Source organism: Condylura cristata, unplaced genomic scaffold (assembly GCF_000260355.1).
Source record: "Condylura cristata isolate star-nosed mole 26May11 unplaced genomic scaffold, ConCri1.0 scaffold00028, whole genome shotgun sequence".
Taxonomy (NCBI): domain Eukaryota; kingdom Metazoa; phylum Chordata; class Mammalia; order Eulipotyphla; family Talpidae; genus Condylura; species Condylura cristata.
The window spans coordinates 13246760-13260473 of NW_004567129.1; the positions used below are offsets into that span (position 1 = coordinate 13246760).

Sequence of the window (13714 nt, forward strand, 5' to 3'; positions counted from 1 at the left end):
TTCCCCTAAAATTAAAAGAGTGTTTGCATTTTCAGAAATGGCAGGTAATAGTTAGTTGACCCAACCATCTATGTGAACACAGCTAAAAGATCTAGGTGAAAAAAATTTTAATCCCCTTTAACGTATTAAAGACCTGTCATAGTAGTAAGTAATTACTATCTAAAGAAAATCAAATACTAGAGAAGTAAGCAAAGCACTAGAATGCCAGAACAATTTTGCCCTTAGGATAACTGCTAATCCAGGAAACTCGAACATCAGTTTCAGTGGCCTTAAATGGAAGTCAATACCAGAGTTTGCTCAAGATGGGAAGTATAATGAGACTTTTTTTTTTCTCATTACACTAAGACCAAAAATTAAAACTAACCGCTCAGTCGCCACCCCCAGGAAGCCATAGTAGAGCTTGTCATAATGCTAAGCAAAGAAAGAGAATAAACAGAAAATATCCCGAAAGTTGGCATCACTTCTAATTCAAATTTGCCTCTGCCTAAAGAACTCCAAGACCTGAGCTAGCTTTTGGGAATTCCCAGACTAAAAGATGTTGAAGTGTCTGGCAGAAACAAAAGCAAATCCCTAAGAAGAAAGGCACCTTCAAAGCAGACCCCAAAAAACAAAATCCCTATAAATAATATTTCCAGTACAATGAACATCAGAAATAAGCAAACATGAAAAAAAAAAAAAAAGACATCATGAGCAAAATTGGTGGAAAGACAGTAGAAAAGCATCAAAGAATTCATATGGAAAATTATTAGATATAGATTATAAAACAATGTTTACTAACAGACAAACCTGAATGCCTCTGGGCCACAAGAATCTATTATTTTAATGATACAGCAATTCTGTAAAACAGCTGAACTCTTCAGCAATGTGTGCTGAACTCTTATATGTGCTAAAAAAAATATCAAAGGAGACTAAAAAGTTTACACTAAAGGAGACTAAAAAGTTTAACAACCTAGTGAGCATATGATCCCTGAATCGATCCTGAATATAATTTTAAAAAGAAACAATAATGAACCATACTAAAAAATTAAGGAATTTGAATATCTAATATGTCTATCAATTTTGAGTTCATAGACTATGTGTAAGAATTTCTGAGTTTTATGAAATACCTACTAAGGTATATAAAGAACTGTCATGATACATTCTTGTGAGTCAGAAATTTGCTTTCAAATGGTTCAGCGAATGAGCGCAAAAGCAAAAATGGTGGAATGTTAACTGATGACTCAAAGTAAAGTGCACTGAAGTACTATTGTTTCAAATTTTTTGAAAACTTTAAAAAACAAAACGTTGGGCCCTCCCTGGTGGTGCATCTGGGTTAAAGCACAGCACTAAGAAGCAAAAGCCACTTCAGCATGAATTCGATCCCCACCTGCCCCGGGGTGACCCACATGGCATGGCAGACCTCTCCTGACCCGCCTGCTGCTCCCTTCAGCAGTGTACATTGTCAATCGGCCTGTTCTGTTCCCCACTCTGTCTCTGGCGAAGCTTCTCACTGCCCCTGAACCTCTGGCCTGTACCCCAGTTCTGTATGTATAAATAAATCAATCTTTAAAAAAAAATAAAAAGTAAAAAAATGCTATAGTTAAATAGAAGACCTGAAAAAGATTCAACTAGGATATGTAGCAATGAAAGATGCAGTAGTCAAACTTAAAATGATTGTGCATAAGTAAAAAACATATTTTAAACAGAGAATATCATTAAATATGAAAATGAATCAGAAGAAATATGCAAGTAGTAGAGTGACCAAAAACAAAAGAGAATTTAAAAATGACATGATGAGACTTGGAAGACAGAGCTCTCTCCTCACTAGATCCTTGGGTGAGAGATGACTCAGAGGTAACAGCTACAAATGATAGTTGTGAATTTTACTAAAATGCTAAAAAAGGCCTGAAGACCAACAAATCCTAAGTTAGATGAGTGAATGGGGGGGGGGGAACCATACCAAGACTCACCCTAGAAAGGATGAAGACAACGGAAAAGAAAAAGAAAACCACTAAGAGAATTGATTATCTTCAAAGTAGCCTTGGTTGGATTAGAAATGAATTTCTCAATATAATGCTATCTGGAGATGACAGAAGATACAAATCTAATGTGCTGGAAGACAAAAACTGCCATCTTTTAGTTCTATAACCAGCAAAAATATATATATTTTAAGAGAAAGGAAAATTAAAGACAATTTTAGACAAATAAATGTGGGAAGATTCACCCTCGTAGACCTCCTTCACACTCAGCTAGGATTGAGACCTAACCTACAGTGAAGTTCAAGACTTTTTTCTGCTCTCCAATACTCCGCTGTTCCCTCAATCAATCCAACCAAATTACAATAATGTACAACTGTCAATGAAAATGATCTTGAAATTATTTTGACTATTTTATCCCAATTTACCCCATTTTAAGTCTCAGTGATGTTCCACGTAGTCAGTCACACAAGTTCATGCGCATTTGTATCCCCCCATTGATGAACCCACCACTTTTCCAAAATGAGAATCCAAAATAGTCTGAACTCAGCAGGGATTTCATTTGTTCCTGACTCATAATGATGTGAGTCTGTACTGTGGCTGCACTAATCACTTTACAACTGGAAATACCGTGGCCCATCTAAAAACTTCACTGTAGAACAAAACAAAAATACATGAGTGGTGAACTCAAGTTGAACTGGTTAAAATTAGGAACTCGTTTGTAAGGGTCAGCATCCTTTGCTGCAAATCCAGTTTTCATGCAGATGAGCAGTTTAACCTGCACTGTGGACTGAGCATAATTTGCCAGCTGCACCCTCATAATAAGGTGCAGATGGTTAATTATACCAGCAAATGACTGCTTAGTTGTGGGCACAAAAGCCTGTACCTAAAATCACTGAGAGTGTGCTTGGGCCTATTTATGCAGAGGCAAACAAAACACTTATTTCCAAGGTTTCAAAAATCTGTGAACACGGCCACGTAATCCACTGCTGTCAGGGAGACCCACAGACTCTGCTGGGGTCTGGCTCACAGGAGGGACCCTGCTGAGGAGCAATAGCTCCACAGTAAATATCTCATGAGATACTGATCTTGATTACAAAATTTCCCACAGTTCATTTCTTGGTATCAGAATCAGAGTAAATAAATTGGTGAAAATATGGTTTCCTAGTCCCCAAAGTAAATGCTATGTTCTTCAGACAAAAACTCTGAAATGAAGGAATTTTCTGCCAAACATGTCAACATTATTGTCTTGGGGGGGAGGGGAGGTTAGACCTGTGCCCTGAAGGAATTTCATGGGCTAGCTGAGCTCACATAAGTTAGAAGTCATATTAGACACTACATCCGTCCGGAACTGTTGCAAAGAGTTCATTTAATAAAAAGTATTCTATTAATCCCCATCTGGCAAGAGTAGGATCTGGGGAGCAAGCAGGGAAGGATTAACCACTGCATGACGCCCCAGTTTGGAAGCCCTCTGCCAGCTGCAAAGCTCTCAGACTGCAGGGGTCAGGGGGACAGGGCTGGAGAGCAGAAGACCCATCTGCTGGAATCTGCACAGAGCCCTTCCTTGGAAGAACCCACAGGGTATGCGATTCTATTCAGTTTAATTGTATGCTGGGAAAGAGGCAAAGCTGCTTGCTGTGGTTTTAATTGCTAAGAACACACTATCTTTTTAGGAGCCATCTGTTTAATTGTAATTACAAATAGTGATGTAAAAACATGAGTGATTAACAAGTAGAAAACTTCCCTACCACTAACAGTCTTAACATAATGAGCCATATTGTGAAAGAGTATGTTGCTTTTCCCTTTCTCTACAATATTTCATGATTTAACAACTGACAGCCTACCATTTATTACAAAATCTCATTCTGATACAGCTAGTTACTCATTAGTATTCTTAGATTACATCTCTATTATTCCTTTTTATTAAACTTTAATTCCCTCTGAGAGTGACAAGGATTATATCAGAAATGAAATACATAACACCCCCATTTTCCCACCTCCTGCTGAAATCTTTGAGGTTCATATAATATGCATCACTTATAATTAATTACCAGGAACATTCCAAAGTATTGCAAGACTAATATTTTGGCTTTCATAGACACAAATTTTTGCTCACCACACTGTTACTATTTTCAAAGTCACAAGTATTGGTCACTGTTTTCAGGCATGAATAAAATGGGCTTAACCTGGAAACTTATTTTAATTAGGGATTTTCAGAGCCAGTGCTACAAGGCTGGGTGGACTGTTTATAATAAAAACAAGCAGAAACAACGTAGCTGCTAGGACACAAAAGCAGGGGGTCATGGAGCCCCGGCTTACAACAGTGGCTTCCCGCAATAAAAGCACACAGCTGCAGTCAGGTCTAAAGCCTTTACAGCAACTTCACATCCAGGAAAGTCTAGATCGACTACTAACGCAAAGAGATGCTATTTTAAAATGAAATACGGAAGATTTATGAACTGCCAGTGAAATAGCAAGCGATTTCTTCCTTAGTCATTTCACACTAATTTTTCCTTAAAGTCAAACAAATTGAGTTTTTGATATCCATTTTAAGATGAAGATCACCATTTTAACAATATCGTCTACTTTCTGACAGGCCTTTTAATCAAGCACAGAGCCTTTTCTAAAAGTTCTCTATTTCCCTACCACCACAAGGGATAAATATGACCCTTAAAAAGAGACAGAAAAAAAAAAAAAAAAAAAACGAAAGCACTTTAAGTTCTCAAAGAAATGAAAAGACTGACCACAGTTTTTCAAATTCCATTGCAGTTGAAACACGCTGTGATATGTCAATTCTTCACTTGCCCTTCTCTGTCCAATCTGAATCCTTCTAGCCACAATCTTACAGATATTCTGCCTTATTTCAAGCCCCCTAACTCTTCAAACGGCATTTTATATGAAAAGCAGCCAGTGCTAAGTGCCTCTATTTCCTCTTGTTGATGAGGAAACAGATCTTGGAAGATAACATCTGAGGGGAAGAGACCCAGCCCTGGGGGAGCTTATCACAGTCCTGGGTTCTGAAATATCTACACCCTAAGGCGGTGATCGCTAACTACTGAGATCTGGGAATGGGGGAGCCAGACAAGAGCCTGAAATGCTGTCCCCCAGCAGGTGAACATAAACACAGAATCTGCAGGTCCACCACACACCCCTATCACACACCCCAGGGCACCAATTGAGACATGGTTTCAACAGGCAAGGGCAGTGTGTCTGTCTTTCAGATTTGGGGTGAGCTTTCATGTTCTAGAGGCTTTTGCTGCTGACATGGAGAAAGCTTTTTGAAGCCTTTTAAACAATTCCACAAATTAATACCAGATACCACCTTCCCCTCTACTCGGTGACATGCCGGAGGCATTGTTGTTATCTTTCCCCCAAATAATTCTAAATTTACCTTGTATGCCACATGTAAAATAGCACCTCACAAGTACTATCTTATGAAGAGCTTTTCAGACATGTATTTATTCTCACACCCCTAAAAGTGACACAGAATAAAATTCTGATATCCAGATCTCATAAGAAGAAAAGTATTTAGCTACTTTGTCTGAAATTATATGTTCTTCAGTTGGTATCTGTTAACTCTTAATTTCCCATCTTTGTCACATGTATATACAGTCAAAACATCCAGGCTTAATGTAAGATTAATTAACTGTGATGTATTCAACACAGAAAAACAAGTTATTATGCATGATTACCTCGGGGGGATGGGGTTTGAGAAAGGAGAGTAATGAGAATATTTTCATTTTTAGGGCGTGTGAATTTTTACAAAAAAGTTTGTGAGCTATTTGCTAAAAAATAAGCTTTAAAAAAGCAACCCACTGTTTTCTAGTGCAGTGTAGGGTGGTTTGTTTGAACCAACTCCCCTGCTGAAAACGCTTTAAAATGGTGGTCAAAATATTGTTTTTTAATCTTCTTAAATGTATCAAAGCACTAACAAGCCCACAAGGAATTACCTGATTAACATCTAACTAAAAACAGGAACAGAAAGAGGTTAAAAGGAGCACTAGAAACTGCTTGTGTTGCAAGACCATCCTTAGACAAGGTTCTCGGAGCCCAGGTTATGATTACCTTGCAGGACTTAGGGGAAAGATGAAGGCCAGGGCCCACCTGGGGAGGTGTAAGGAGACTCCACTCAGTCTATAGAATAAAATGAACCTACCCTATATGACCCTTCCCAGCAAAATGCAAGGAAATAGATGCTGAACAGAGAAGGGAAATAAAAACAAACAACAACAACAAAATGAACATACTAGAATCAGAAACCAACTTTCTTATAGATCTGTATCCCGAATGCACACCAGAGTCTCAAAGTGTGGCTGGACAGGAAGTGCCCGGAGGTACCTGGCAGAGGTAAATGTAAATCCTGTCTAACAGATTCCTCCTTCATCTTTCTCATCAAAGAACTTCCCATAAATAATTTTGCAAGGAAGATAAACAGCTCACAGTCAAAATAAATCCTCCAAGAGAGTGGGAAAAGTACCATAAACAGGAGCTGGCAAAAACATCATGTAGAAAGAAAATTCCAGAAATGGAAATTAAAGTAATGAAAACTCAATGAACAAAACCTCTAACCCCAAGTAAAATATGTGTGATTTTAGTAGACCCCTGCACTTGCTTCAACAACTGAGAAAATAGATAAAATATAAATGTCATTATTTTTAAAGACATCCAAGAGCTATAGAAGAAACATGGACAGAGGATTAACATGCCACAAGCACTATCCTCAGTGATTTAAGGTTGCTGGTGATTTTTATCTCTGATGGCATTTGCTAATTCTAAGCACAGAGAGAGCACCTAAAAAGGCACAGAGAGAGAATTTCTATGGTGAAAAAGGTCAGGATGTTGTGAAGTTGGGCATGACTGACAAGTATCTAAAAATCCATGCGCAGAAAGACGTACAACAAACACAATCTCTTCAAGATACCTGAACTTCCTTCAAGTACCTTGGTGTGAAACTTTGTCAAAAATCTTCAAAGGACAGGATTCTCATGAATGAAAAGACACACAATTTTCTCAATCAAAAGCTCTGAGAGTTCCGTGGCGAAGGAAGAAGATGGGTTGGGAAGGAGAACCAAGAGACCTCCATCATCTTGTCTGTTTAGGGACTGAAGTCCTGCAAGAGTGAAGGAACAAATTTCTACCTCAAGGTATTTGCAGTTTTTTGAAGCAGCATAGAGTTGGAAACTAAAGAACTAAACTCAAAACTCCTCCAAAGAGAAGAACTCAGAATCTCCTATAGCCATCAATGGTTAAGGAGAAGACGACTTGCAAAGCTCATAATCAAAAGCCAAAAAGAAGCCATTCCCAAAAAAACAACAAACTGCAAGTAAACTGAACCTAAGTAAAGCTGCAAGCCAGCAATGACACAGAGGAGTTCCTAGTTGGATTTAGATTGTCAGTTTCTTATCTTTATAGGAAAAGGAAACTCTCTGGGAGGAAAAACATTATAGTCAATTTGCTTCTTTTAAACAAAATGTTCAGCATACAATTGAAACATACAAGAGGAACAGAGGGGCAAAGTGTAAAAGAGGAAAAACAGACAATTCAGGTATTAGTGGTAAGTCATTAAACAACTTTAATTATGATAAAAATACAGGAAAGATGGACAAATAAGTGAAAAGATGGGCAATTTCAACATAGGTACAAAATCTATGAAAAAGAAACTCACATTCTACAACTTTTTTAAAAATCTGAAATTAGGAATACATTGAATGAGTTGAACTGTAGACTAAGCAAAGACAATAAACTCAAAGACAAGTTATTAGAATCTACTTAAACTAAAGCTCAGGAAGTAATTAATGAAAACAGTGGGAATTTCACAGGGAAATCATACTTTGTACAAAAATGAATGATGATGTAATAAATGTTTTTTAAAATATAATTAATGAAAATAGAAGAATGATGCATGAAGAGACGCGTGACACACAGTAAAATGTTCTAACACACGTGATTGACATTTGAGAAGGAAAAGAAAGAATGGGACAGAGCAATATTTGAAAATTAATGGCCAGGAATTTTCCAAACGTAGCAAGAGACCTCAACCCAAGGTCAGGATAACTGCTAAAAGAATTATGCAAGAGGCCCTCCCGCAGCGGGTTAAAGCACTGCAAAAAGAAGCTTAAGCCACTTCCACATGAGTTCGATCCCCGCCTGCCCCGGAGGTGACCACATGGCGTGGCAGACCTCTCCTGGCCCACCCGCTGCTCCCCTCAGCAGTGTACTTCATCGATCTGCCTGTTCTGCTCCCCACTCTGTCTCTGGTGAAGTCTCTGGCCTGTACCCCAGTTCTGTATGAATAAAATAAATAAATCTTAAAAAAAAAAAAAAGAATTATGCAAGATAGATACACATCTTAAAAATAATGAGAGATGGGGCCCTCCCTGGTGGCACAACGGGTTAGGACGCAACCACCTCAGTGTGAGTTCGATCCCCTGCCAAGGAGGTGACCCACATGGCTCAGCAGACCTCTCCTGTCTCACCCACTGCTCCCCCTCAGCAGTGTATTTTGTCAATCGGCCTGTTCTGCTCCCACTCTGTCTCTGGTGAATCTTCTCAACCCCTATACTTCTGGCCTGTGCCCCAGTTCTGTATGCATAAATGAATAAATCTTTTTTTAAAGTGAAAGATTAAAATAAAGAAGCAGCAGCAAGGTAGAGACACACACACACAAACACCACAATTACAACACAATAAAATTTGGAGGACAAAACTGATAGATGAAACTACATAAAAACTTAAAATAGAATAATATGTAGAATTATACCACAAATAAAGTTTTTTTTTAAAGCTATGAGCATCAAACATTTAAAGAATAATACAAGTACTATTCAAGCCCTTCCAAAAATAACAGAACAGGAGGAAACATTTCCTAACACATGATCCATAATTACCCTGACGTAACACCAAAAATATGTATTATTAGAAAATGAAATTATGAACAAATGTCCCTTGTGAATAGATTTATAAAAATCCTTATTAATGTGCTAGTAAATAAAATCTGACAGTTTATGGAACATAATAATACATGACCAAGAGGGGTTTGTTTTTTAAAATGTAAAGTAGGTTTAACATTCAAAAAGTCAACCATATCAACACATAGGTGGGAAAATGATAAGATCATCTTAAAATACATAGAAAAATGATTGGGGGGAAAATTCAATAGATATTCACAATCAAATATCCCAGAAAAATAGCAATGAAGGGCTTTTCACTAATCTGATAGTCAGCATCCATGAAAAATCCCACAGCTAACACTATACTTCACAGTGAAAGAACAATTCCCCCTTCAGACTGGGAGCAAGGCAAAGATGTCAGCCCCATGATTTCTACTCATAACTATGCTCAAGATTTAAGTTGGCTCAATAAGGCAAGAAAAATAAAATCTACAGATGAGAAAGGAAATGACAAGATTAGAAATGAAATCTATAGCTTAGAAATCTACAGATTAGAAAGGAAATGTAGACAGGATTATCTCTACATAGGAAATCCAAAATATATCAACACACAACACTAGTAAAGCTAATAAAGTTAGTTTAGCATGGTTGCAACATACAGGTCAATATACAAAAGTCATTTTGTATATTGTCATTTCTACGCACTGGCCATAGACTACTGGGATTTTAAAACAGTAATATAGACAATAGTATCCAAAAAAAAAAAATGGACTACTGAAAGATATAAAAGATACAATATGTGCAAAATTTATATGCTAAAAATTATAAGACATTGTCAAGAGAAATTAAAGGTGATCTAAACAAAAGAAAAGGCATGGCATTCGTGAACTGGAAGATTCAATATTTAGATGTCAGTTCTCCCCCACACTAACCTATAGATTCAATACAAATCCAATCAAAATCAATTCTGGAAGTGTTTCTTGTCAATACCAGCAATCTAATTCTAAAATTCTTGTTTTTTTTTAAGATTTATTTATTTATGCATACAGGACTGGGGTATAAGCCAGAGATGCAAGGGGTAAGAGGATTCACCAGAGTGGGGAGCAGAACAGGCAGATGTACTGAAATACACTGCTGAGGGGAGCAGTGGGTGGGTCAGGAGAGGTCTGCCACACCACGTGGGTCACCTCCCTGGCTGGAGATTGAATTTGTGCTGCAGTTGCTATGTTAGCTTCATAGGGCTGAGACTTAACCCTTTGTGCACCAGGGAGGGCTCCTAATTCTAAAATCTATTTTGAAAATAAAGACAAAGTCTGGACAGAGCGACTAAAACTGATTTCAAAACTCAGCACATAAGGCTCAAAAATCAAGACAATGTAACTTGTTTGAAAGACCAGCAGCAATTCATTTAAAATATATATAAAATGATCTCACTTTTGTTATTCTTAATTATTCTGTCCAGTGACACATCAAATAGATCCACACATATATGGTCAGCTAATTTTTGACAGACACCAACGTAACTAAGCAGATAAAGGGGAGTCTCTAATAAGTGGAGCTGGAACCATCTAAATGGGAAAACTACACTTCAAACCTTATCTGACATCATGAACAAAAATTAACACAAAATCCATCATGGGTCTGTATGTAAAACCTTGAGTTAGGCACAGAAATTGTAGCTAGCATACTGAGAGACAAGGTACACAAAAGAAAAAATTGATAAATGGGATTTCATCAAAGCTGACTTCATCAGACTTAAAAGATAATTCAATAAGACATGGGCAAAAGACATGAACAGGAACTTCACAAAGGATACAGACAGCAAATAAGTGTATGTAGTTCTATACCAGTGATCATTAGAGAAATGCAAATTATGAACAGAAGGAGATACAACTACAAAACTAAGAAAACTAAAATTAACAAAAATGCCACCTGTTGGCAAGGCTGTGAGCAAGTTCACATGCCAGGCTATCCTGGTGGAAATGCAAAATGGTACAGTCACTTAGAAGACATCTGGCAATTTCTTATAAAATTAAGCACACTTACTGGAGAAGCTAGCACGCCTACTCCCAGGTATTTCTAAAATAACAATAACAACAACATATGTTAATACAAAGGTCTGTATGGGAATCTGTAATCATAACACCAAGTACTGGAAGACACTCAAATGCTCATCAATTGAGAATACATCCATTCAACTGAATAGCACTTAGCCATGAAAAGGAATGAACTACTGTCTCATGAAAACATGGAAAAATCTCAAAAACTATATGATAAATAAAACAAGCCACACCAAAATATGCTATGCATTTTATTATTTCATTTATATGACATTCAGGAAAACACAAACAGAAATCAAATCATTGGTTGCCAGGAATATGTGAGCTAATGGACTTGTGCTATGTATTTATTACAGTGATGGTTACTTCAACCACTCTAAATATTTATCACTCCCTCCAAGCAAAAAATGATGAGCAGCCACCCAAACTGAAGTATGAAATTGGTCCCACTGCAAAGGTGGGAGAATAAAGACATAATGGAAGTGACAGGTTTCTCCTCCAACTAATTTACAGCAACAAATAGGAAAAAATCTATGCAAAACTTTTATAGGTTGTTTAAATATTCTCAGAATTAAAGCTTTTTGAGGGTTAGTTTCTGAATTGGCTTCCAAGTGGGTAATTTATGAGATTTTCCAGGTATATTTTTTACTTCATTCAGCATCAACCTTAATACTGACTTCCGAACCTCATACAGTAAAAGGTGACTTTGCTGTAAAAGTTCATCAAAGGCACAGATCTGTCTTACAATATTTTTTTTTTCATACAAAATGCCTAAGTTAGTAGAAGACATGAATAGGATCTTGATTACTTTAAGGAGCAAAGTCAGGGAGAGCAAGAATCATCTTGATAAAATCAGCTTACAAAAAAATTTTGAAATAAAAAGCATGAGACCGCAATAAAGGCAGGAAGCAAGAAGTCTAAGGTATCTTGGTGAGCAGACATGGAGGACAGGGCACAGGTGACCGGCATAGGTGGTGGCCACACACCCAGGCGACTAACCAGCTGCTCTCATCAGGCACTTTCTGAATCCCGTTCGCTTAACTGCCAAGTCATTGCACAGGGCCACTGTGGTGAAGAGATGAGATTATCCAGGAACGTACAGATGACCAGTAAATATGCACTGGTCATGCATTTGAATCCTCACAATCACCTGATGAGGGGAAAGTGGAAGAAAGAACTAGAGGGCACACTCCATTTTCCTGGCGACAAAATAGAATAAATAATGTTTCCAAGACATCATGGCCTTAAAAGTTAGAGGCAAGGGCCTTCCCTGGTGGCACAGTAGGTTAAAGCACAGCACAAAGAAGCTAAAGCCACTTCAGCAAGAGTTCAATCCCCGCCCCTGGAGCTGACCCACATGGCGCAACAGACTTCTGACCCGCCTGCTGCTCCCTCAGCAGTGTACTTTGTCAGTCGGCCTGTTCTGCTCCCCATTCTGTCTCTAGTGAAACCTCTCACTGCCCTTGCTCCTCTGGCCTGTGCCCCAGTTCTGTATGCACAAATAAATAAATCTTGAAAAAAAAGAAAAAAAAAGTTAGAGGCAAGATGAACACGTAGGTCTTCTGTACCTCGGGCAGGCATCTGGCCCATGTTCCCTGTCTGGCTGGGGAGCAGCACTAACAGAAATCGGAGGTTCGGGTCTTTTAATATGGGTGGAGAGGATGGGCCAGGAAAAGACATCTGGAAAGCCTGTGGGACGGGAACGCGAAATGCCCAGGGCCAGTCCCATGCCCCCTCACGTTGACTCCACGATCTCTGCGAGGACCTCCGACCCCGTGCAGCCCTGCCCTCCTCAATTCCAAGTCCCGCTCCCACCGAGACCCCACGTCTAACTCACAGACGCTGCCGCCAACCCCGCTCCCAGCGCCGGCTCTCCCAGTGCACCTCCGGGATCCGGAGCTGTTGACATCCGTTGCCCCAGCAACCACCAGGCGCCGCACCGCCTAGCAAGACGAGCGGTGATTGGAAAGAGCAGCGTCCATAGCAACCTCCAGGCAGCAACATTTAATGGGAAAGAATTTAGCTTTCAGGAATTTCTCAGGCACCCTCTTTCCCCAAAGGCACCTTTCACCAGGCACCAGGGCTGGGGCTTCATGCGTTTCTCAATCTGCCTCCCCGAAAATCTCACAAAAACTTTCATCCTAGGGTCCTTTGACATCTTCAGGAGGTTATGCACCCTCTGACTTACAGGCATTTATGTCCATTTACCCATATGAATGTCCATAGCTGTAGATTATTAAAGGAAGCAGAAGCAGACCCAACTTGCGGGATGCCCAAGACAGTGCATGAAAATAACTTCCACAGGTCATCTTCCCACTTGGTGACTGCAGACAAACAGTCCTTCCTGGAATTCATTTAGACCGCTGGCTCATTCAAAGCCTGCCCTGAGATGGCTCCCAAAGACTTTTACTAATTGTTGCTCTTCATTCATGCATTCAACAAATACCTATGAATCACTCATTATGGGTCACAGATTTTCCACTTTTTTAAAATGTATTTATTTATGCATACAGAACTGGGGTACAGGCCAGAGGTGCAGGGGCAGTGAGTGGGTTCACCAGAGACAGAGTGAGGAGTAGAACAGGCAGATCGATGAAGTACACTGCTGAGAAGAGCAGCAGAGGGGTCAGGAGAGGTCTGCCGCGCCAGGTGGGTCACTTCCTGGGTGGGGGATCAAACTCGCACTGAAGTAGCTGCAACTTGCTTGCAGTGCTGCATCCCAACCCGCTGCATCTTCAGGAAGGGCCCAGATTTGCCACTTTTCTAGCCACAGTAAGACAGAAGTTGCCAAGGCAGAGCCCCTCGTTTT

The 13714-nt window shown here is 39.2% G+C and overlaps 1 protein-coding gene across 1 annotated transcript in view; it reads right to left on the reverse strand.

The window, feature by feature from the left end:
• HYDIN (HYDIN, axonemal central pair apparatus protein) overlaps positions 1-12763 on the reverse strand; it is a 289232-nt gene extending 276469 nt beyond the window's left edge. The window contains exon 1 of the mRNA XM_004690198.2: positions 12743-12763. The gene's annotated coding sequence lies outside the window, so the exon portion shown is untranslated. The remainder of the gene's footprint in view (positions 1-12742) is intronic.
• Positions 12764-13714: the final 951 nt, after the last annotated feature.